A 25552-nucleotide genomic window follows, 5' to 3' on the forward strand; every position below is an offset into this window, starting at 1 on the left:
GTGGTGTATTCATATACCAAAAACAATAACACTGATGGGTCTCATTCCCCCGACCCTGAAAGAGCCTCCACTGCGGCATAATTGGGAAGGAGCAGTAAAAAGAGGCTGCTGAAATCTCAAGGCAAGGACGAATGGAGACGTTACTGACACCTGCTCGAGCAAGTTGATGAACAACGGGATGACAGTGATACAGTGAATCTCTATCCATATCTTGCCAAGGAGTATAAAAGACTATCACAGAGTAGGAGGAGGTAGAGAGAGTGTGATCTTGCTCCTGTCTGGCACAGCAAGATGTTGCCAGTGAGTGTGTGTCTAGAAATATCACAACTGATACTCTCATGAGCCCTTGGGGCAAAGATTAAAGCACTGCCCAGCAAGTGGCTAATCTCCGGTACTATCCTGACACTGCATATGGTCTCCTAGGAGTAAGCATCTCTACTCAGCACAAAGCCAGGAGTAAGCCCTGAGCACTACCAAATGGGCTCCCAAACCATCATCATCATCAAAATCTCACGGGCTTCTGCCTATCTTGAACATGAAAGTCCTATCAGCCACATTAAGGCAGCCAAAAAGCTTCTCTACCCTCAAGAGTTGGTCTACTATTCTCGACCACTTGAAATTTTGAGCTCCACCCTGGTTCTAGGTACTTTGTCTATTTTTGCAGAAAGGAATTTCAGGAGAAGTCAAGCAAAATAGGTTTCACTTAGGAAATATAGGAGAGAAGTGAGAACAAGAGTCTCACAAAGTGAAAGATATAGCCAGAGGATGCAAGAAATCCAGAAGAGTACTCAGATTTGCTTTAGAAATTCTTTTGGATTTTTTCCAAGCTGCCTTGGCTTAGGGCTTTCTGTGAACAGAAGTGTTTGTTTCTAAGGTGTTGTCAAGGAAAAAGAAGTCAATTCTGATAGTCTTCTGAATTCATGCTTTCTTTCTCTCTCTCTCTTTGCCATTCTAAAACCAGTTTTATTTTGGGGGTGTGGCGGGGATGGGAGGATGTCACAATTGTCAGTGCTCAGGGCTTACTCCTTGCTCTGCACTCTGTGATATCTCCAGGCAGGCTCTCTGGGTGAGGTTCAGGGGACTACATGGCTTGTCAGGGGTCAAAACCTGGTCAGTTGCATAAAGGCATGAGCCCTACCCCTGTACTATCGCTCCGGTTTATACATTGAGACTCTTATGAGTGCTTTTGTTCTTGATGAATGACTCTTTTGGGTTTCTTGATGGGACCTAATGACCTAGGCTTTTAGCTGCTATTTCACAGTTTTGCGCCTTGAGTGGGCAACAGGAACATAAATTATTTTCAGAACATGATTTTTATGGCATCCTGAAATTCATACCAAGCCCCTACCCCTGCCTGCCTACTTACATATTCCTAGTTATCAAACACACACACACACACTCACAGTAATAAAAACACTCCTGACACCTTCCCATCAAAGACCTGCTCTTCTCTTACTGAATTGCCTGCTTTTCCATCTTTGTTGCATAAAAACAGAACTTCAGGAAGCAGTGTGTGCACGCATGCGCAAGCGCACACACACACACACACACACACACACACACAGAGTGAAATATTAATTCAACTTTGAAAAAGAAGCTAATCCTGTCATGTGAATAGAGCCTGTCAAGGAACAGCAAATGTACTACCACTTGCCTATGAGATCTGTTACTAAAGGGAAATAAATTCTCAGGGACAGTGACAATGCCTCAGAGGATGGAGGACACGCTTTGCAAGAGATACGTTCACCCTGGCGTTCCATACCCCTGCATTGCGTAGTCTCCTAAGCACAGCCAATAGTATTCCCTGAGTACCATCACCTGAGTACCATCACACTGAATACCGTCACCTCAGTACTATTACCTCAGTACCTCAGCACTATTACCCTGAGCACCATCGCCTCAGTGCTATTACCTCAGTACCTCAGTACTATTACCCTGAGCACCATCGCCTCAGTACCTCGGCACTATTACCCTGAGCACCATCACCTCAGTTCTATTACCTCAGTACCTCAGTACTGTTACCTGAGCACCATCGCCTCAGTACCATCACCTCCATGCCATCACCTCTGATCTCCACAGCCCCACACCAGAAAAACATAAGTGAGATTCAGAAACAGAGCAGAAAAGTGGCTTGTAGAGTATGGAAGGTAAGAAAAGAAAAATCAGGTAAGGTTGGTGGAATCTGGACATGATCTTTCAGCTGGTCAATCATTTTCTTCTCTTTTGATTATGATACCAGACATAAAACAACCCAGGCTTTCACACACATGAGTCATGTGTTCTACTGTAAAGCTGCATTCCCCACCCTCCACAATGATTGAGTTTGTTACCACAAAACCAGATTTATTCCTGAACCTTTGGGTTCTTGAGAATTTTGTGAATCTCATGCAAAACTCAGAGGCTTACAAAGTTTACTGGATAGTTTAAATATAGGGATTCAGGTCTTCCCAATGTCCGTGCCTCTTCTTTTATTTGCGTACAACATCAGTGTTCCTGTCCCCTGATGCATGGTCCAGTGCTCGAAGTCCGAGTCCTGGGACTGGAGCGATAGCACAGCGGGTAGGGTGTTTGCCTTGCAAGCGGCCAACCCAGGTTCAATTCCCAGAATCCCACATGGTCCCCTGAGCACCACCAGGAGTAATTCCTGAGTACAGAGCCAGGAGTAACCCCTGTGCATCGCCGGGTGTGACCCAAAAAGTAAAAAACAAACAATCAAAGTCCAAGTCCTGTTCCTCGCTGTCTGCTGAACTGCAGTGGACAATGGCTCAATCTTGTCCCTATGCCATTCTTGATCTAGTTTTGAGTCCCTGTTGGAACCCTGCCACCTGTGTCCCCTTGGTGGAGCTTGCTGCTCTGTGAACTGCAGCTGGGTCTCTCTAGGACTGCACCTCATCAGTTCCCTGGCCCCTTGACTTTCCTTAGTCCCCGGCCAAGGGCAAATGCACATAGCATAGGCAAGGGGGCAAAGAGGGCATAGCCTTATTGGCTGCTCGCTTCCTTTATCTCCTCCTATGTCCCACTGTCAGCCATCCCATTAGCTGTTTGGACTGGATACCTTTTCAGTGGGTGGTATTTAAAATGACCAACCAGGGGATGGAGAGGACATCAGGTAGTGCACTTGCCTTGCGTGCTGAACACCTGAGTTCAACCCCTGGCACTCCATACAATCCCTTGAGCAGTGCCAGGAGTGATTCCTGAATGCAGAGCCAGGAGGAATCCTTGAGCATCACCAGGTGTGACACAGACAAACAAGCAAATGAAATAATGAGAGACTAAATTGACTCATTTGCCTGGGGTCCCTCTCATCATAACTAATTTCAAGGACCTCGTGTAAATTTATTGCCTCTAGTTATAGCACTGTGTCATATGTTCAAATTTGCTAACAGAGAACTTAAAGGTCTTAATAAACAATAAACCAAATTTCCATGAGTGCCCGCCACATCTCCTAACCACCATCATCTCTCCGTTGACCGGATGTGCTAAGCCAGGGCCCAACCTGTACACCGAACCTGTCCCCTTTCACCTACTCAAAAACAAGCTCTCACTGGACTCCCTTTCAGTCCTGCAGGAAGCATCTTTCACTCTGCACTGACACATTCCCACTAGCATGTAAACATGCCACGAATTCTCCAAATTAAATTTGTTTTATGTTTATTCCCTCTGTTCCCTCTAACTTTCACTGCTTTTCACTCTTCAGTGTACACCCCTCCCATAAACAAACCAGAAAACACTAACAAGTTCCATCCCTGGTCTCCCATCTTCCAGCCTTCTTTCCCTCCACTGCATTCAAATTACTCTGGTCCTGTTCAAAGGGACCCTCTGGCATCAAATTTCTCTCCTTTCTTGACCTGGCAGGGGACCTAAAACAGTTGCCCATTTTTCACCTGTAAATTATGCCATCAATTGGCTTCTAGGGTAACACACTTCTCTAGTTTTTCTCATCCTTCTCTCTCTGTTCTGTCAAAATCGTTTTCCTACTTTCTCTGATCTCTAAGTATTGGGATTTCTTCCAGTACAGCAAATCCTCATACTTCTCTTTCTTCCTGCATTTATTCTCACTGTGATCCTGTGAGTCTTGAGGCTTTAAATCTGTCCCTGCATCAATGACGGCCAAATTTTTAACTCCAGCCCGAACCTTAAACTCTCATCTCATCTCTATGCGATTCATTATCTTCACAAGAATGTCTAAGAACTATCCTACCTTCCACACATCTCAGCCTAAGCTTTTCAGTCCCCTGCCATCAGAACTGCAAGCAGACTGCTCCCCGCCTCACAGGATGGCAAAGCCAGTCTGCAAGTGCCTCAAGCAGCAAACCATAGAGTTATGACTAGGTGCTTTTTCACCTCGACAACTTACTAGACTCATCCACGAAACGATATCCAGAACTCAGTCACATTTCCCCATTATTAACACTTTCATCTCTTGTCTGGATTAGCCTCAAAGAGTGAGCAATATTTTCTTCAGATGGGCTCTTGCCTCTGTGCAGTGTAATCTTAACACTGTCGCTGTCATCCCATTGTTCGTCGACTAACTGGAGCGGGCATGTCTCTATTCCTCCCAGCCCTGAGATTTTTAGCAGCCTCTCCTTACTTGTCTTTCCCAATGATTGGAGACTCTATCAGGGTCAGGGGAATGAGACCTATCATTACTGTTTTTGGCATATCGAACACACCACAGGTAGCTTGCCAGGCTCTCACTGTCTGAACTCCACAATATGGTGTGGTAATTATGGAAAATGTGTAGGAAGTGTCTTTATAATGTGTTGCACAGTCCGAGAAGGCGGGATACTCTCAGTAGCTTGCCGGGCTCTCCGAGAGGTGTGTGTGTGTGTGTGTGTGTGTGTGTGTGTGTGTGTGTGTGTGTGTGTGTGTGTATGATACATATATCATCATCATTGTTGAATTTCTCGAGCGGTCTCAGTAACATCTCCATTTGTCCAAGCCCTGAGATTTTAGAAGCCTCTCTCTACTCATCCTTCCAATGATGCCGTACTGAAGGCTCTTTCAGGATCAGAGGAATGAGACCCAGCTTGTTACTGGTTTGGGCATATGAATACACCATGGGGACCTTGAGAGGCTCTCCCATATGGACAGGAAACTCCCAGTAATTTGCCAGGTTCTCCCAGAGATAGAAGTAGGCTATAAGATGTCTTTCAGAAGCTTGCTTTTAAGTCTCTGGATGCTGGCCATTGACAGGATTACACGGCGCAGGGGGCAGTCCCTGGGTGTGACTGCCTAGCTACTGGGACATGGGAAATCTGGGCGGAGGAGGCCCAGTCCCGATCCGAACAGCCTTGGAGGTCTCAGCCCCGGGTCCCACACACCTGGGTTCCTCTGCTGGTTCTTTCATGCGTGAGGCTTGTCCGAACGTGTGGAGAGTGGCCTTGAGCATAGCTGTGGCTAGGATCCAGAGGTCTTCAGCCGCCGGGAGCTCTGCTCGGGGTGGGGAGGGAAGCTGGAGTCCATCCCCTCCAAGGAGGCCCTGGGGAAGACAGCCAGGCACGCAGGCAAGAGATTCTCTGCTATATATATGTATGTATATATATTACTCTCTATGCTTTGTTACCTACTGTCTGAACTCCACAATATGGTGTGGTAATTATGGAAAATGTGTAGGAAGTGTCTTTATAATGTGTTGCACAGTTCGAGAAGCAGCCTGTAGCGTGGCGGCGGTTGGGTAGTGGAGGTCGGCTGCCAGGGCTGAGTCCCTTGGGGCAGGGAGGGTTCTCACGCACCCCCCTCTGGGGCGCCCCGAGTGAAAACAGCCCTGTGCAGAGTCCCAAATCTTAACACAATCTTTTAAAACATCAACAAGATCGTATTCCTTTCAAGTTCACAATCCTTTCAGCGCATGCTGTCATACACATTGCAAGCTGAAATTTGTGGTTGTTGTTGGGCTTTGGGCCACCCAATGTTGTTCAGCGCTAGGAGGATACTCTCATTGTAACATTATATATCACTGTATCACTGTATCACTGTCATCCCGTTGCTCATCGATTTGTTCGATTTGTTCGAGCGGGCACCAGTAACGTCTCTCATTGAGAGACTTATTTTTACTGTTTTTGGCATGTCCAATATATATAAGAACAGAAATTGAAAAATCCTAACTGTCAATTAATAGAAGCTTATTTTAGAATTCTCCTCTAACTGCAGATCAAAATGTTCATGGCCAAAGGAAGCCATGCTTAAGGTGCCCAACAAAGGAAGGGAACCACCCAGGAAGCAATTAAGACAAATAGTAACACACAAGTGGGATCAGTTCTTCAAGCAGACTGCTTCCCATCACACAGGATGGTAAAGCCAGTCTGCAAGGTCCTCAGACAGCAAACCATAGAGTTTTACCTCTATGGTAAAAAGAATTTACCTGCCACTATCTACCTGCCCAGTAGAAACTGGAGTTGGAAGTAGCCAAAGTTTGTTTGGGTGTGTCCCCAAACAAAACTTCCTTAATGGCCTAGGATACTGTATACATTGGAACATAATCCATTGTAAAAGGAAGAGTTTCCTTTAATTATTTATTTGACCTAATCAATATGCCAAACATTTATCCATATATGAATAAGTATAGCATAAGAGTTTTTTCACGAACCATAGGCCCCTCAGAAACAAATGTTTCCTAGTTTGACTTAGAGCTAACACAAAAGATGATGACTTTTCAAGGTTTCCATGATGGATGGAAACTTCAGAGAATTTCTTTGAGCTGCAGGCAAGTCCATTGTCCTATAATACCAGAATATTAACCAACAAACTTTATCTTGGGAAGCCTCTGAGGAAGGCTTAAGTTTTTATTTATGGTTGTTCAGAGAGAGTTCAGAGGTGAATTTTAATAAATAATTAATTTTAATGGAACTGGGGGACTCTAAAATGAGTTGAGTACAGTACTAAAAGTTTCACGATGAGTTTGTTTACTGAAGGTTGAGTCTACATTAAGAAGACAAATGTCCCTCTGATAGATTTTATGCTGTTTTATCCATATTAGTTATAACTTTAGAAGTCAAGTCCTCTCACATGAGACATTTTCCAAATTACTCTTGCAGACTGAAAAATCACCTGAGAAGCTGAAATTGATGTGACATTAATCGGCCCTTTCCCCTAAGCAGACTTTCCCCACCTCTGCCAGTTTTCATTATTATAGTCCTCTCACTGGCCTACCTTGGGAACACAGGATGCCAGGACAATCAGATAAGAGCATGACAGGCAAATAATGATTGGATGAAATTGTGTTCTGAATAAAATTGTGTTCAAGTTATAATTCAACTTAAAGACACAAAGCCATTAAAAATAAAATGTGTAATATGGGTAATCCTCAAAGGCAGCATTTTGTCCAAAGCAAACAACTTAAAATCTCATGTGCTGCTAGAATAGTGGGGAATAACAATTAACTGCAAGGAGGGCTGGAGCGATAGTTTAGTGGTGTAGTGCATGCCTAGCATACGTGAGGCCCTAGATTCAATTCCCAGTGATATATGGTTCCCAGCCCACCTGGTGTGGGCTCTGGTGGGCCCTAAGTATTGCTATTTACTGCCCCTATTAAAAAGAACTAACCCTCCAAAGTCATAATAAAAATAATTATCCCACAAGCAGTGCCAAACATCGCCTCAAAAACAAAACAGATAATAAGAACCGCAATAATAACTCTTAGGAGAGGTATTCTAAATAATAAGAGGCAAAAACAGGTGAATAAATATTTACTATTGCAAGTGATAATATGGAGTGCCTGGAAATCAGTCAGGAAGACAAGTTTTTCTCACGGAAAGCTCCGGGGCTGGCAAGCCCTCTGTCACTCTCGAATGCAGACTTCCCAGGAGGTGCCCACAGGCCAGTGGAAACACAGTGGGACAGAGCAGGTGCGCCACTAGCAGGCTACGGTGGAGGAAACCTTTAGGGTCTACTCACTTAACATCTTTCAAGGATATTGTAGTCAACTATGACTACCGTGCTTCACATCGGATCCTCCCAATTTATCCATCTTCTAACAGGAAGTTAGTACCCTTTGACCAACATCTCTCCATTTCTCCATCCCTATCAGTCCACTGGGAGCACAGCACAGCGGGCAGGGTGTTTGACTTGCATGTGGCTGACCAGGGTTCAATTCCTCCATCCCTCTCAGAGAGCCCAGGCAAGCTACCACACGGCAGAGCCTGGCAAGCTGCCCATGGCATATTCGATGTGCCAAAAACAGTAACAAGTCTCACAATGGAGACGTTACTGGTGCCCGCTCAAGCAAATCGATGAACAATAGGATGACAGTGACAGTTATCAGTCTATTATCAGTCTATTATTTTCTACTATATTTCTATGTCTTCATCTTTGAAGTCACATTTCTATGACTTCATCTGTTAACATGATATCCAGCCTATAGAAATCACTCAAATATTTAACAACACATGAATGTATAAAAAAATTGCATTAAATTTTCATAATGGAATACTATGAAGCCATAGGAAAAGGCAAAGCCTACAACTTGGAAGGAAACTGGAGGGTATCAGACTAAGCAAAAATAAATTATGGGGAGAAAGACAAATATTGGATGATTTCACCCCTTTGTGGTATATAAGGAAACAAAACAAGGGAATAGATGCTATCAAACAATAACAATGCTTTATCTTTGGAATACAAAACAATACCAATCAAAGAAGGGGCGCATTGGGGGGAATGAATAGGTGGATTACAGGAAGCGTAAGAATGGACCGTGATGATAACACCCAAAAGGAAAGAGAGAGAGTAAGAGGGAATGTGCCTGCCACAGAGGCAGGGGGTGGGGAAAGGTGGGGTGGGGAGAGAGATACCGGGAACATTGTTGGTGGAGAATGGGCACTGATTGAGTGATGGATATTCGAACATTGTTCGACTGAAATGTAATCATGAAAATTTATAAGTCTGTAACTGTATCTCATGGTGATTCATTAAAATAAAAATAAAATAAAATTTTTAAAAAAAGAGTGGACAGTCATGGGTATTTTGGTGGTAACTGTGTACATCAAAACCATAAGTGTAAATATGTAGCCTAAACTTCAGTGAATACAAATTTAAATAAAACCCCTGGGGCAGGAGTAAAAGTACAGTGGGAGGATGATTGCTTTGCACATGGTCAACCCAAGTTTTATCCCCTGCACTTCATATGGTCTCCTGAGCCTGCTAGGAATGAGCACAGAATCAGAAGTAATCCCTGAACACTGCTAGGTATAGCCCTAAAGTCCACATTTTAATCTCAATTAATTAAAATCCTGCCTTTTCTTTTCCATTGTACCTAATTTCCCAGAACAAAGACTCTATACTGGATCCAGTTACCCACTTGGCAATAAAACTTTTCCACTGATAAAGTAAAAATCAAAGTAAGAAAGATAAAATGAAAGTGATACCATACAGTATTTGTTCTTCTCTGACTTGTTTTACTCAGCATAATACCTTCAGTTGAGTTCCAGCTCCATTCATTATGTTGCAAATGGCAAGATTCCTTCTTTCTCCTGGCTAAAAAAAAATCTATGTATATGCATACAAAAATATATATGCATATATATATATATATATATATACTTATCACATCACACACATATCACTGTATCACTGTATCACTGTCTGCGCTTTCCCCTGGAGATCTCTCCGGCCCGCGGAGAGACAACAGTGGAAAGCGCTCCTAATTGGGTGGGTTCTGTGAGCGGTTCCTACCTGAAATAAAACTAGTGAGGATAATAAATAGGGGGCCCAAGACGACACATGCCGATCAAGGGCAACTTTATTAACTGCCACGCTGGCTTTATACTTTTCTTAGCAGGGGGATGGTACATAAGTTGTCAATCATCAGGGAAGTGTCTTCTCAGACCAAATAAGGAAAGGTTCGGGGTGTATTAGGTGGGCTTACAACATTCTTCAAGAGTAGATTGAGAAATAGTGGGGAGGGGAAGGCAAGGGTCTATCTGGCAGGAGCATCTGGCAGGAGGAATGCACAAGGTAGAGGAAGGTATTCTACTTAATGGGGGGCTTAATGGCGTCTCTTAGTTAACTGCCCTGGGCTACTTTTACCTCTTGAGTTTGGCTATTTCCTTTGTCACAAGGGCACCTGTGCCTCAGGTCAAGCAAAGCTGGTAATGGAATTTTCCGGTTTGTCCAGGGTAAAGGTTTCGGGGTCCTCTTTCGTTCAGGGTCCTGAGCAGTCCCCAACAACTGTCATCCCGTTGCTCATCGATTTGCTCAAGTGGGCACCAGGAATGTCTCCATTGTGAGACTTGCTACTGTTTTTGGCATATCGAATACGCCACGGGGAGCTTGCCAGGCTGGAGCGATAGCACAGCGGGCAGGGCATTTGCCTTGCATGCAGCCAACCAGGGTTCGATTTCTCATCCCCTCTCGGAGAGCCTGGCAAGCTACCAAGAGGATCTCACCCGCAAGGCAGAACCTGGCAAGCTACACACACACACACACACACACACACACACACACACACACACACACACACACACCACATGTTGTTTTTCTGTTTACCCTAAAGTTTTTGCAAAACTATATTTTAACTGTTCTTTCCACATTAAAGAAATAGCCATTGTATGATCTGATAAAAGTATTAGTTAACACTTTCAGATGTGTTGATTGGAAAACTTTGGAGCTTCTGGCACTCCAAAATCACACACTGCCTCCCTATTCAGAGATCAAGGAGGGACCGAAGGGAGAAGCCGGTCACCCCATTAGCGGGTAAACAGCAGTTGTAATAGAGAACTTGCATGGAAGGCTGACCGTGAGTGACTGAAGGACAAAAACCCTTTGTCCAGTTTGTAACCGATCTGCTTGCACCTGCCATAAACTTAAAGGTATCTCGAGAGGGTCAGGGATGTGGCTCAAGTGGTGGCATGTGAGAAGCTTTGTGTTTGGTTCCTGACAGTACATGTCTCCCTAAGCACAACAGATTGTATTCCTGGTGACCCCCACAAACAAAAATATAAGTTTAGAGACTTTAGTTGGGTTTGGTCATGAATTGAACACAGATGGTCTCAGCAACACAGAGCTCTATAAAGTCTGCATCCTTCACTATAATTGTTTTTTTTTTTTAAATGAGTTCCTAAGGTGGTAGGATAGAGGGTGGGACAGGACCCTGGGACATTGCTGGAGGAACATTGATACTGTTGGTAGCTTGAGCTTGGAGTATTATGAGCCACAAAATCTATGAATTATAACTCATGGTGCATAAATTTTAAAACATTAAGTATATCTTCTAATCCATATATTTTTCCACATCATTTGAAATCGAGTATGCTTTTAAACTATATTTTCTCTTCAGTGATGTGCTTTTACTGCTTAATGCTTCAATGGCATTTTAAATCATCTATTTATGATGCTGAGTAGTGAGAAAATTACCCTTATGGCTTATACAGAAAATTACCCTTATGACAGAAAAAAATATTTTATAAATCATGCACAAAAATGTATATCATTGGTATAGTGGTTCTGGTTCTAGAAGGATGGGCAGAAGGTACAATCCAAGAAAAAGGAGACTGGGGCTCTGTAGTCGTGGTGAAAAGCCCTCTGTTTCCCAGGTTCAGCTTTCAGGTCAACCAGCAACGTGTCTTCTTGATGGTCTATGACAACTAGGTTGTCACCATCTTGTGATGTACAAGTTTTATCAATTTTACATGATGTGAGCCCTGAACATATAGAGCTACAAGTCAATTGTGTCTCAGTAAAGCTGGGAATGGTTTTGGTTGTTTATTTGTTTTTGTTTGTAAGGGCCATACCAGCACTGCTCAGAGGGGTCGTGGAACTCAGGGCTCCTCTTGGTGGGCGTGTGCTTTATTGCTTCCTTTCCCCTAGGGAAATCTTTCTGTTCTGTCTTTATTATTGTGACTTGTGCAATGGTCCCAGTATTGTCCTACGCTTTCAGTGCTTCTGCACCATCCCCACCATCAGACTGCCAGGATCCCTCCGCCGTTACCGTTACCCCGAGATCCCCTCCCTGGCCTAGTACTCCCAAGATCACAGTTCTACCCCACCTTATTAGAGAAAGGCTTGAATTCAATAAATAAGCAAAGAACAAGTCATACTTTGGCAAGCCATAATTTCCATCTCTAGATAGATTCTCTCGTATGTTTCTGTGTATAATGAAATTTACTAAAAACAGCTATTGTTTAAATTACAGCAAAGTGCCTAACTTAATTATATTCCCTGTTAACAGAAACTAAACTAAAATCTTAGGAGAGGGATAGGGAGATAGTTCAAAGGAGTAAGCATATGCTTTGCAAGCAGGACCCCTGGATTCAACCCCCAGAACCACACGGTCCCCAGAACTGCTGGGAGGAGCCCTCAATTACTGCCTGAGAAGAGACCTCTATGTATAATCTAACATGTTCCCTACAACAATCACTGTATCACTGTATCACTGTCATCCTGTTGTTCATCGATTTATTCGTTCATCAATCATTATTCATCGTTGATTATCAATTTACTCAAGTGGGCACCAGTAATGTCTCCATTCATCCCAGCCCTGAGATTTTCGCAGCTTCTCCTTACTCATCTTTCCCAATGATTGGAGGCTCTTTCAGGGGCAGGGGAATGAGACCTGTTATTGTTACTGCATTTGGCATATCAAATATGCCATGCAGAGCTTGCCAGGCTCTTCCGTGTGGTCTTACAACAATAGCTAAGAAAAAAAAAGAGAGAGCAATGCCTATTTAATAGGTAAAATTAGTGAAACAGCCATCTGAATATGTATAAATAAATCTCAAGCAGCATTGAGTGGGAAGAAAAAGACAAGTATAGCCTTTGTTTTGGTAAACACTAAATTAAATTAAATTTAATTTAAACAACACTAAAGACCCCAAATTAAACTCCTGAAAATAGCAGTAGTAAATAGGTAAAAACGTATGTGGGAAGAAGATCTAAGCGGTCATTACTTCTGGAAAGGAAGTGGGAAGATTGCTAACATAGGGCTACAAGTGCAGGGCTGGAGCGATAGCCCAGCCGGTAGAGCATTTGCCTTGCACGCAGCTGACCCGGGTTCAATTCCCAGCATCCCATATGGTCCCCTGAGCACCCGCCAGGAGTAATTCTTGAGTGCAGAACCAGGAGTAACCCCTGTGCATGGCCAGGTGTGGCCCTAAAAAGAAAAAAAAAAGGATACAAGTGCACTGACACTGACAGCTACATTTTTTTTTTTTTAGTTAAAAGAATCTGAAATGAAGAGAGTATAGGAATTAGGGCACATGCACATACCGGAACGGGGTTCAGTATCCAGCACTATATCATCTCCCCAAGCACCAGCATTACCCTAACAGTCTCCGAGTACTGCTGAGATAGCGTGAGTACCCCAACACGCCATCTTAGCTTCATGGCAGCATTAGATCCTTGCATTGAACCCACACTGCCGTTGGCCAAGAATCACCACATAGGTACCCCAGTCTCTTGAGTCCTGTTTGGGGGACTCACAAAAAATAATGTTGACATTTGAACATTAAGGATGCTGGGCTCTCACCTCATTTCTGTCCTTCTCTTTCTTTTGGTCTTTAAGATATGCTCCAGTAAGAAGGAAAATTGCATTTGCAAGTGTTGGGCGGCTCTTCGTGCCAGCCGTGTCTTAAATAACTTGGTTGTTTGCTTCCATGTGGTTATGAAAACTGAAAGTTAGTCACAGTGGAGATTATTTAAAGTAGAAAAGGAAGAATGGAAAAAAAAAGTCAAGGAATGCAAATAACTGAGTAATTTCACAGAAGAGGAACTTTCATTTAATTAGGCCAAGTGCCACAAATTTACCTCTTGGGACATTTCCAGTTCACACTAAGATGTTCAAACCTATTGGAACCTAGATAAAAAGTAGGAGAAGTGGGGGCTGGAGTGATAGCACAGAGGGTAGGGCGTTGCATGCCTTGCACGCGGCTGACCCGGGTTCGAATCCCAGCATCCCATATGGTCCCCTGAGCACTGCCAGGAGTAATTCCTGAGTGCAGAGCCAGGAGTAACCCCTGTGCATCGCTGGGTGTGGCCCAAAAAGAAAAAAAAGGTAGGAGAAGCTTCAGCAGAATAAGACACTTTATTTAAGTATACTGGGCATAAAACATGATAGAGAAAGTGACGAAGAATTAACATATTCTGCAGGAGACAAATCTCACTCAAGTGCTGAGGGGTACTAATTGTACGGGTCTGTGTGTATGTGCGCATGCATGCCTGTGTTTATAGATTTAATAGCTTCTACTGTATTGTGAACAACATTCCATTTTTACTTTTCTTTATTCAGTAACCATCAAAAACCAGAGAACTTATTCTAATTTAATTTACAACACCATTGAATACTAAGCCCAATGCATTCCAACATGGACAAGCCTAAGGATTGGAGCTGCTAAATAGAAAAGAGTTTTGAAATCAGTTTTGGACTCATAGTTCACTTCTAGTACTTAGTGGTTGTATAATCTTGATGGAATCCTTCATTTCTGCGTCTTTAATATTTCATCTACTGAAGTAGAATACTTAATTAGCTACTGATTTCTCATATTGCTATAATAGTAAAATTGCTGCATAAATAATTCTAACATATTGCTGTAACAGGATTAAATAAGGTCATTCTACAATGTGTCTGGTGTCTAACATATTGCCTGTCTAATACATGGTAAATATTTTTTGCTACTCTCAACAAGGAACAGGTAGAGATTCTTCGTGAATGTGATATAACATTATAATAACTAGGCAAATGAAAGTCAGGTAAATGTTTAACTTATCTGATGCAAAACTAGCCTAACCACATTTTGCTGAATTACTTAATTTTATAGTACAGACTGGATTTTGTTTGTTGTTAAAAAGGAAACAACAGTTGTCTCTAGATACATTTAAATCATCCTTATAAACATTCAAAAGCACATTTCATATTTTCTTCATTCATTACATAAGTTATAAATGTTAGTAGGCTTGAATTTAACTGTCTCAATGGTAGAAAATTACCTGAAATGTATACCTTAGAAAAACTGATCCATTATTATTTAGTCCAAAATATTAGTAGTAAATATTTCTTTACTTCTCCTAGATTGTGCATTCAAAGAGCTAATAATGAAAAGGCTTGGTGTCAATCTTCTAGAAAATACTGTTAATTACCTTCTTCTTATTTTTGTTGTTGGGGGGGAGAGATAAAATTGCCATAAAGTGAGGTACACACATGTAAAGTGTATCTTTTGATAAGTTTTGACACCTCAGAAACCATATCCAAAAATCAGACAATGAACATATGCATTACCACCAAGTTTTCCTCCTACCCTTTTTTTCCCCCTTTCTTTCTCTTTTCTTATTTTCTTGTTGTTTGTTTTTTAGGCCACACCTGGCAATGCTCAAGGTTTATTCCTGCCTCTGCATTCAGGAATCACTCCTGGTGGATCTAACACAGGATGGCCACATGCAAGAAAAATGCCCCAATGCCTTATCCCTAACCACTGTACTATCACTCTCCCCACCCCTCCCTACCCTTTTCTCATCATCTATACTATCCCTATCTTTTTGGCAACCATTTTTCTATTTTCTATCACTAAGTTTGTTTGCACTTCCTAAAATTTTATATGAATGGAATTGTCAAAGTGTGTTCTTCACATGGCTTCTTTCTGCAGCATAATTATTTTAAGATTCATTCATGTAGTTTTTTTTTTCATTCATGTTGGGGACTGGAGCACTGGAGCACAGTGGGTAGGGCTTGCACGAGGCTGACCTGGGTTCGATTCCTCCATCCATCTCAGAGAGCCCAGCAAGCTACCGAGAGTATCCCACCCATACAGGCAGAACCTGGCAAGCTCCCCATGGCATATTCAATATGCCAAAAATAGTAACAACAAGTCTCACAATGGAGACTTTACTGGTGCCCTTTTGAGCAAATCGATGAACAACAGGAAGACAGCGCTACAGTTGTTATATAATTTTTTGTTGTTCCTGAGTAGTTTTCTTTTAGAGAAGTATATGATAATTTGTTTATTTCCCTGCTAATGATATTTAGTTTGAATCTACTTATGAGCTATTACTGCTACAGTCACTATGAATATCTGCGTTTGTCTTTAAATGGATATGAGCTATCATTTCTCTTGATAAAGTTTTTGAGGGGTAAAGCAGCAGTTCGTTAGCTCAGGTTATGCTTACCTTCTACTTTTTTGAAGAATCTACCACTACGTTTTCTGTAGTGGTTGCGAGATTTTGTGATCCCAGGAACAATGTATGAGAATTCTGGTTCCTCCTTATCCGCATCAGCGTTGATTTCAGTATTTTTATTTCATTTATTTTCTTTTTTTCCCAAAGAGTTTGGCTCACCCAGCAGTGCTCAGTGTCTGCTTCTGGCTCTGCACTCAGCAACTACTTCTTTCATGGCTCAGGGGCCACATGCGGCAAGTACCTTACCTGATGTACTATCATTTCCACCCCCGTCTTTTCATTTCTGACAGCAATGTAGTGGTACCTAATTTTTATTTAAAGAGGTTAAGTCTGAAGGAACATGTGCAGGCTTGGCATGAACGTGAATATCATAACAAAATAATGATAAGGAATCATGATAGAAGATAAGCTAACGATGTGTTTTAGCTTATGAAAACCAAGCGAAAGAATGTTTTCTATGGAAAACTTCTTAAATATGTCATCTTTAAAAAGTAACAAATCTCTATTTTCTTTAGACTTAAAATATAACTTTAAAAATAGACACATAGGACCCTCTGCTCCTAAAGACTATGATTGAGAGTTCTTCTAACCCATTTTGGCACCCAGAGTGGCTTCTTACAGAAATGCATCTAGACTGTGAACTGAACTAATATATCAGAAACCCAAAACCACGCTGCCGCGAGAGTCTTCACTCTCAGCAATGAAAAGAAATTATTAAATGATGCCTTTTCAGCAGGCCTGATTGTTGGGGGGAAATTCCAAACAATAATAGTGAGTTCTCTATTGAAATATTGAATGTATTCAAAGTATAGAGAGAATAAAGGGAAGATCATTAGCTACTTAGGTGGGGGCTGGGTGGGAGGGGGGTATATTGGGGTTCTTGGTGGTGGAACATGTGCACTGGTGAAGGGATGGGAATTTAATCAGTATATGACTGAGACTTAAACCTGAAAGCTTTGTAATTTTTTTCACGGTGATTCAATAAAGTAAAAACTTAAAAAAAAATAGACACATAGTTAAGAAGTGGACTGGAGCGATAGCACAACGGGTAGGGAGTTTGCCTTGCACGCGGCCGACCCAGATTTGATTCCTCCATCCCTCTTGGAGAGCCCGGCAAGCTACCGAGAGTATCTCACCCACAGGCAGAGCCTGGCAAGCTCTTGGTGGCTTATCTGATATGCCAAAAACAGGAACAACAAGTCTCACAATGGAGACGTGACTGGTGCCTGCTCGAGCAAATCGATGAACAACGGGACAACAGTGCTACAATGCTACAGTTAAGGGACGAGAGAAAGCTTGGTTGATGCTGGGGTGCTCAAAGTTTTCAGGACGGGATTTGACCTAAACAAGATTTCAATATGCAGAAGTGGTGGAACTGGAGCATTTTCAAGCAGAGAAAAAATCCAATTAGTATAGTGATATAAATATAAGAAGAGTATATAAGAAGTATATAATCTTGGCAGTACCATTGGTAGTACCACATAAATAACACGAACATCTGGAAGCCTCTTGCCTAGGAGATATAAGTAAGATGGCCTTAACTCCTTTATTTCATCACCAGTGGTACCCAGAGCTCTTTTTTTCTCTCCATGTCTCTTGGATTCTGTCCCCTTCACGTATTACTTCTGTCCCACACTATTAAGACTGCTTCTTGGGGCTGGAGCAATAGCACAGGGGGGAGGGCGTTTGCCTTGCTCGCAGCCGACCCGGGTTTGATTCCCAGCATCCCATATGATCTCCTGAGCAGCACCAGAGGTAATTCCTGAGTGCAGAGCCAGGAGTGACCCCTGTGCATCGCTGGGTGTGATCCAAAGAGCAAAAAAAAAAAAAAAAAGACTGCTTCTTCTTGGGCCAGAACAATAGTACAGTGGGTAGGGCCTTTGCCTTGCATGCAGCTGATCTGTGAGCATCCCACAGGCTCCCCCAAGCACCACCAGGAGCAATTCCTGAGTGCAGAGCTAGGAGTACTGCCAGGTGTGACCCAAAAAGCAAGAAGAAAAACACTGCTTCTTCTTAAGATCCATAGCAACGTTCATTCCCAACAAGTCTTTTGGAGAAGAATAAATCTTCCAGTAGATAGGACTGGATCTACAGGAGGTAGCACAGCGGGTAGGGCGTTTGCCTTGCATGTGGCCAACCCAGGTTCGATTCCTCTGTTCCTCTCAGAGAACCCGGCAAGCTACCGAGAGTATCCCGCCCGCACAGCAGAGCCTGCAAGCTCCCCGTGGCGTATTCGATATGCCAAAAACAGTAACAACAAGTCTCACCCTGGAGATGTTACTGGTGCCCGCTTGAGCAAATTGATGAAACAGAGTTCACAGTGATATAGTGCTCCAGTAGATCGGGGCAGTGATTTGTTGAGAGGATCACACAGCCCTGACTGGCCTTCCTCCAGCTTGAAGCCTCTGTCTTCCTCCCCACGGTTCAGTTCTGCAGTTCCCTGTCACCTCCACCATCGAAGCAGTATCTTCCATTTCCTTTGTGCAGGTAAGCTTCACCCTCCTCCCACACCCGGGCACGAGTTTGCACTCCAGCTACCAGGGATCTCATTTTTTTCCCTAATCGTTTACTAAAATGCTTTTTCCAATATAAACAGTTTCCTCAAGGGAAAGAATTGGGGGGCCAGTTGCTAAGATCATTGAGTTTTTTCATTGTACTTTTTGCTGGAGCTGCAAAGAGGTATAAGAGGAAATGCCTCAGGTTAAAGCAGAGGAAGTGTGTGAGGAAGATTTTTTTGTTTGGGGGCCACACCTTGTGGTGCTCAGGGGCCATTCCTGGCTCTGTGCTCGATGCTCATGACTGGCGATGCTGGAATTTGAACCACGGTGACAGCTGCAGTCACATCTAAGTAAGCGCCTTCATCTTTGTACTAGTTCTCTGGCCTGGAATATTTTTTCTAATTTGTTTTTTTGTTGTTGTTTTGTTTTGATTTTAAGAGTTTGGCTTTGATTTTTAGTTTCACACCTGGAATTACTTCAGAGGCTTACTCCTGGTTTGTGGGGGTCCCGTCCTGTCCAGCAGGGAGGACCCTTCATGGGGCTCAGGAGGGTACGCAGCCGAATGAACAGACGCAGAGCCAGAAGGAGGAGGAGGAGAGAGAGAGAGAGTTTATTCTACTGCAGTTACAGTACTTATACCTCTCTGCTGGGAGGAGGTGGTATAGTATGCATGCTTGGACCCCCATAGGAACAGTAGTAAAATGCAGATCAGGCATGGGCGTTGGCTAGTGAGAGACAAATGGCGAAATTATAAGATCAGCACTGGCTGATTTGTTACAGGAATCCCAAGCAGCCTCTGCTTGACTAGAAGATAAGAGCCAGGCTTGTAAAATGGGTCCCTACACTGGTTCTGTACTCAGGAGTCCCTCTTGTTGGTACTAAGGGGACACATGTGATGTCGGGGAGGGGTGTATCCAGCTGGCCTCATGCAAGGCAAGTGTCTTGTCCCTGTGCTATCTTTTTAGTCTGAAATATTTTCTTGAAGCCAAAGTTCCTAGTCAGAATTCCAAACTGATACAAAGGTCTGGGGGGAAATCAAGCCCATCCATCATAAATGTTTGGGAGATTAATGAATGTGATCAACAAGTTTCAAAAGTTAAACTCTGACAAAAAAGTGGGTAGGAGAAAGGAAGATCCTCATATACGAATGGGGATTCCAGGCGCAGAAGCAGGTTAATGGTAGCTGTGCTCAAGATAGGTTCCAGTAGACAGGAAAAAACAACCTGAAATTAGTTTTTTGGAGATAAAAGGTCAAAGTTCATATTTTTATGAGTTCATATTTCTTGGAGATAAAAGGTCAAAGTTCATATTCATATTAGCCCTATGTTTCCAAGTGCCAAGGAGCAGGGTGATAAAGAACTACTTCTATTTTGGTGTCAGATAACCCTAGATTCTAATCCTGGCTCAAATGCTTCCAAGCTAAATATCCTAAAGTTCCTATCTTCCTAAGCCATTTTTTTCCTAAGGTTCAGGCAAGTCTTCCTCACCCTTGATTTCCTTCTTTCTCACATGCACAAAGAGTTTTGTGTGAGACTTGTTGTTACTGTTTTTGGCATATCGAATACGCCACGGGGAGCTTGCCAGGCTCTGCCGTGCAGGTGGGATACTCTCGGTAGCTTGCCGGGCTCTCCAAGAGGGATGGAGGAATCGAATCCAGGTCGGCCGCGTGCAAGGCAAATGCCCTACCTGCTGTGCTATCGCTCCAGTCCAGTTTACAATAAATATTCAATATGTCGGTCCTCACTGACTCCATTGTTACATTTTCTCTGAGTCGAGGTCTTTGCCCATCTGTACTATTCTATAGCAGTCGGCACCCTCCAATTAATCATTCTTCCATTGTCTCCTAGCCAGAAAACTACCCATCCAACAGGACACCCCTCTGCAAAAATCCCTCCAGCATTTCCCCCTTCTGTTTGTTTCAAATAAAAGCCCTGTGAAAGTTCTATCAAGGTCAACAGCCTGGTAATATCAGCTCCTCAAGTCATAGGCTCAGATGCATTTTTATTGTGTACCTCTATTCTAAAATCACATTCTCAGTGAGCTCCGTGCTGACCAATCTACTTAAGGTGGCAGTCCACTTCCCCCTACACAAATATACTCTTACTCAGTTTGTCTTTTTGTTTTTAGGCCACACCCAACAGTGCTCAGGGGTTATTTTGATTTCTGCGCTCAGGAATTACTCACACTGGGCAGGCTCAGGGGACCATATGGGATACTGGGGATCTAACCAAGGTCGGCCAAGCGCAAGACAAATGCCCCACTTGGTATTCTCTGGACCTCCCCACTCATATACTCTTTCCACCTGCCCTCTCCATGATCTATACACTTATTAAATAACTTGAATGTGCCTAGTCTCTCTGTGTCCACTAGGATATAAGACTTTTTTTTGTCTGTAATACTTTTGTGTTACTCACCAAAGTATTCCAAAAGCCAAGGGCAGGGCCTTTGTACTCCCAGGAAGCACTTGAAAAATAATTACAAAATGTGAATAATGATGCTTGAGATGTACTTGGCACATCGCCTGATACACAGCCAGTGCTGATGTCAGCCGTTAAAAGGGCATGAGTACAACTTTGGTACAGAGGTTGGTGATGCTGCTGCTGGTGTCGGTTCTAGAATCAGAGATACCAGGTCCTTAAAGGAGGCCCTGGAGAGGACCTGCCTCTGGGGGATGGAGATAGGATGGGAGATTGACGGTGATGGGTGATGGGGAAAGGAAGTAGCCAAAGTAGCCTGCTCCATGGAGCTGACTGAACTTCATTACTTACTTTAGCTTCTTTATGTTCCTTTAAATAAAATTACTTCAATCCATTTAACCTTTATTCTAAAATCTACTTCTGACTAGCTAGCTTCTGACCTTTCATTCTTATCAGAATTACGCCTCATGCCCTGTGAAGTCAGTTTTCCATAGTTCTCATAAATAAATGTGAACGGTATCATTGACGCTCAGCCACTTGTGTGCCGTCAGTGGGCTATTTTGAATAAAAGCCTTTGATGGTCCCGCTGTGAGAAAGAAGGGCACCGTGCAACCCTGCTTTCATCCCGCTTCCCCTCTTTGCGAACTCACAGACTCTGGGAAAGCATAAAGAAAACAGAGCACATCTTGGAATCTATAGCTGCTCCAACAACGAGTGATGAAAGCTGCCTCCAGATTCAAAGGGGGAAGTGCCTCTCCTAAGGAGTGCCTGCCTGCTTTCATACACTATTAACTGATAGTTCTTAGGGAGATGGGGAGAGAAGTGATTTTTCAAAATTTCTTTACTAAAATCTTTGAGATTTCATCTTCTTATGTACAACTATAACCATCCCAAAAGATAGCCCAGTAGCAATTTTTCCTAAACTTTGTAGGCCAAGGGAAGGTGTTTTTTGGTTTCTACAAAAGGTCATATATATAGCAGTGCCTGGAGAATAGAGTGGCTGGGGCCTCTCCCAGGGTTGATTGATTGGTCCATTGATGCTTTGGGACCACTAGATAAACACCCATCACAATGCAGAGGCAGGGAAAGTTGTAGAGGAGAGGGTTGTAGAGACAGATGCAAACACAAGGTCTCATATGGGCTCGACGTATGCTCTATTATAGCCATATCCGTCACCCCGAGAAAGCTCATTTCCAGGAAGACATTAGCTCAGCACGTGTTTGTGGACCACCTAGCATGTGTATCCCTCGAAAGCCCTGGGATTCAGGGTCCACGAGGTGCACGCCATCCTGGTCCTTGTGAGCTATGTGGTCCTTGTCAGCTATGTGATTTTTTGTGGAAGGATACAAAAATCTCACATTTTAAAGTTGGTGACTGTGATGAAAAGTAAACACAGGTTGTCATAAGAACACTTATGAGAGAATAATATTTACTGAATTAGCTTTTGGGAAAAATTTGATTGCAATGTTTTCATAAAAATTATCTTTAGGTGCACTGTAGCACTGTAGCACTGTCCTCCCATTGTTCATCGATTTGCTTGAGCGGGCGCCAGTAAGTCTCCATTGTGAGACTTGTTGTTACTGTTTTTGGCACATCCAATACGCCACGGGGAGCTTGCTAGGCTCTGCAGTGTGGGCAGGATAGTCTCGGTAGCTTGCTGGGCTCTCTGAGAGGGACAGAGGAATTGAACTGGGCTCAGCATGTGCAAAGCAAACGCCCTATCCACTGTGCTATTGCTCCCCCTCCCCACACACAAAATAAAACTAAACCCAATCATGGTCCCAATCTAGATGTCTGTGGAGAAATGACTGAATAAGATTGTGGCAGTTATACTCAGTGGAACACTACTCTGCCAGTAAAAATATAAAAAGATGAAATTTTCGAGCTGACTGAATGGATTTTGAGATAATTCTGCTGAGTGAAATGTTAGTAAGTGAAAGGCAGCTACCACAAGATTTCGTAGGTATGTAGAATATAAATGAATAAATCAGATACACTGCCCAATAATCCACCCAGGAAAATATCTAGACTAGTGAAAATTATTATGGTTCCAGGAGGAAAGGAGAGAAAGGGGAGTGAGATGTGGAAGGAGAGGGCGAGGGGTTTCTTCTCATGAAGAAGTGGCACCGAAATTTTGTTGGTGGGAGTGGAGAGTGGTATAAACATAAACATAAATAAAATTCTATACTATGATAATTGATAAAAGAGCCTATTAAATCATTGCTATTATTGGGTACTTAGTATCTTTCCATCAGTAAAATAAATGCAAGTCTGAGAATGGATTATTAAAATCCTTTAGGGAAAAATGAATAATCTTCCAAGAAGCACTTAGAAAGAACTTAACCCTTCCCCTGCTTTTCCCAGAATATCTCTGATTTATTTTCTGTTGTTAAAAAGCCACGGATGTTTTCTGTAAGTGATATTGGTATTTGGTGACAAAGTTAACCATGGGATGAAATTGCTGTTTTCTAGAAGAAACACGTCATTTCTGAGGAAATAATTGATGGTTTTTGGCAGGCCTCACACCATCCTGGAGGTGATCATTCAGTGCAAAGGCGTAAGTGTTTTAGTTCAAGGCAAATAACCTAATTTAGACATGCATGGTAATTTCTCTTTTATTTCCCTGTATAACTATCACCTAATGAAAATCACTGAGTGTGAGAAGGGGTACACACAGCCATGGTTTAATTCTGAGAATTTTATCATTGTATAATGACTGTCATTAACTGGTAGCTAGGCAGTAATACCCAGAAACTGCCCCCGGCGCCGTGTAATCCCATCAACGGTCAACATCCAGAGACTATAAAACAAAGCTCTCAGAAGCTAGAGGCTGCATTTGAGGCCACATGACATCTGATAGCCTACTCTCGGAGGCCCTGGCAAGCTACCGAGAGTTTACTGCCCGCACGAGAGAGTCTGGCAAGCTCCCTGTGGCATAGTCATACGCCAAATACAGTTACAAGCTGGGTCTCATTCCCCTGACCCTGAAGAGTCTCTAATGTTGGGAAGGATGAGTAAGGAGAGGCTGCTAAAAATCTCAGGGCTAGGACGAATGGTGACGTACTGGGCTCACTCAAGCAAATCATTGATTGATGGGATGACAGTGATACAGTGATTAACTGGTTGCTTAGGCACTAGTTTTTTTCATCTAGTTAACAGTTTAATCTTTCTCAAACACTATTCTTCATTAGTTTTTAGTTGTGTCTCTTTTTTAAAAATTTATTTTTATACAGTAGCTTGCCGGGCTCTTCGAGAGGGCATGCTACCAAGAGTATCCCGCCTGCACAGCAGAGCCTGGCAAGCTACCTGTGGCATATTCGATATGCCAAAAATAGTAACAATAAGTCTCACAATGGAGACGTTACTGGTGCCCACTTGAGCAAATCGATGAGCAACGGGATGACAGTGACAGTGACAAAGTTGTTCACAATTATTGAACAACTATAATTTAATATGACATTCAATTGAATATTCAAACACCAAACCCACCACCATGCACCTTCCCACCACCATAAGAGGAAAGTGTGTGAAGATTGCTGTGTTTCATCCTGGAGCCATTTAAGCCCTTGTATGGGAGATTATAAGCATGTATGTTAAGCCCAAACAAAGGTGTGCTACTTTTGGTACATCAGAAGGCTAGAGTATGAGAGTTCACACTTGCAGTCATGTGCTCCAGGAATCCTGAAATTCAGAATATGATTATAGAGCAGATTTACTCATGGGTAAGGTCTATGTCACTCTCTTCTTGGCCATTAATGAGATTATATGGTGCAGGGGGGCAGTTGATGGGTGTGACTGACAAGTTACTGGAAAAAGAGGGAGCTGGGGGGAGGACGCCCAGTCCCACTCCAAGGGAACTTGGAGCTTTCAGTCACGGGGCCCACATACCTGGGTTTTTCTGCAGGTGAGACTCATCTGAGCCTGTGGGGAGTGGCCTTGATCATGGCTACAGTTGAGTTTTGCTGGGGTTCTGTTGGGGCAGGGACTGAAACCCAGCCCACTCCCCTCCAATTTGCCCCCCGGAAGACAGCCTGGCTCGAGGTCAGGATGTTCCATCTTTAGTTGTATCTCTTTTTTTTTTCATGAAATCTGAACACTTATTCCATTTTCTTTCATTTACTATTATTTTACAATACTCTGAATATTGTCTAGGAGCTTAATAATGTTGTATCTCCATTTTTAACTTTATCTCATTTCTTTTTGTTTTTATAGAGCCAAGAATCAAACCCAAAGCCTCACACATTCAAGGCAAATGATTCACCACTGAGTTACCGCATGCACTTCCTTTTAATTTTATCTTTTGTGGCAGGGAGAAGCAAACACAGTAGTTCTCAGGGGTTACTCTTGGCTATCAACAGCTATATACTCAAACATATATATATATATATATATGTGTGTGTATATATATATATATATATGTTTCTATCAACAGTATATGATTCTAGGTATAGAACCATACATGGTGCTAGGGATTGAACCAGGGTTGGCCCCACGCAAGGCAAATGTCTTAACCTTTGTACTATCTCTCCTGCCCTGGTC

At 42.9% G+C, this 25552-nt stretch overlaps 1 pseudogene; it reads left to right on the top strand.

The window, feature by feature from the left end:
• Positions 1–477: 477 nt before the first annotated feature.
• The window catches only part of LOC101537885 (40S ribosomal protein S24-like), a 38441-nt pseudogene continuing 13366 nt past the window's right edge, over positions 478–25552 (top strand).

Source organism: Sorex araneus, chromosome 2, assembly GCF_027595985.1.
Source record: "Sorex araneus isolate mSorAra2 chromosome 2, mSorAra2.pri, whole genome shotgun sequence".
Taxonomy (NCBI): Eukaryota; Metazoa; Chordata; class Mammalia; order Eulipotyphla; family Soricidae; genus Sorex; species Sorex araneus.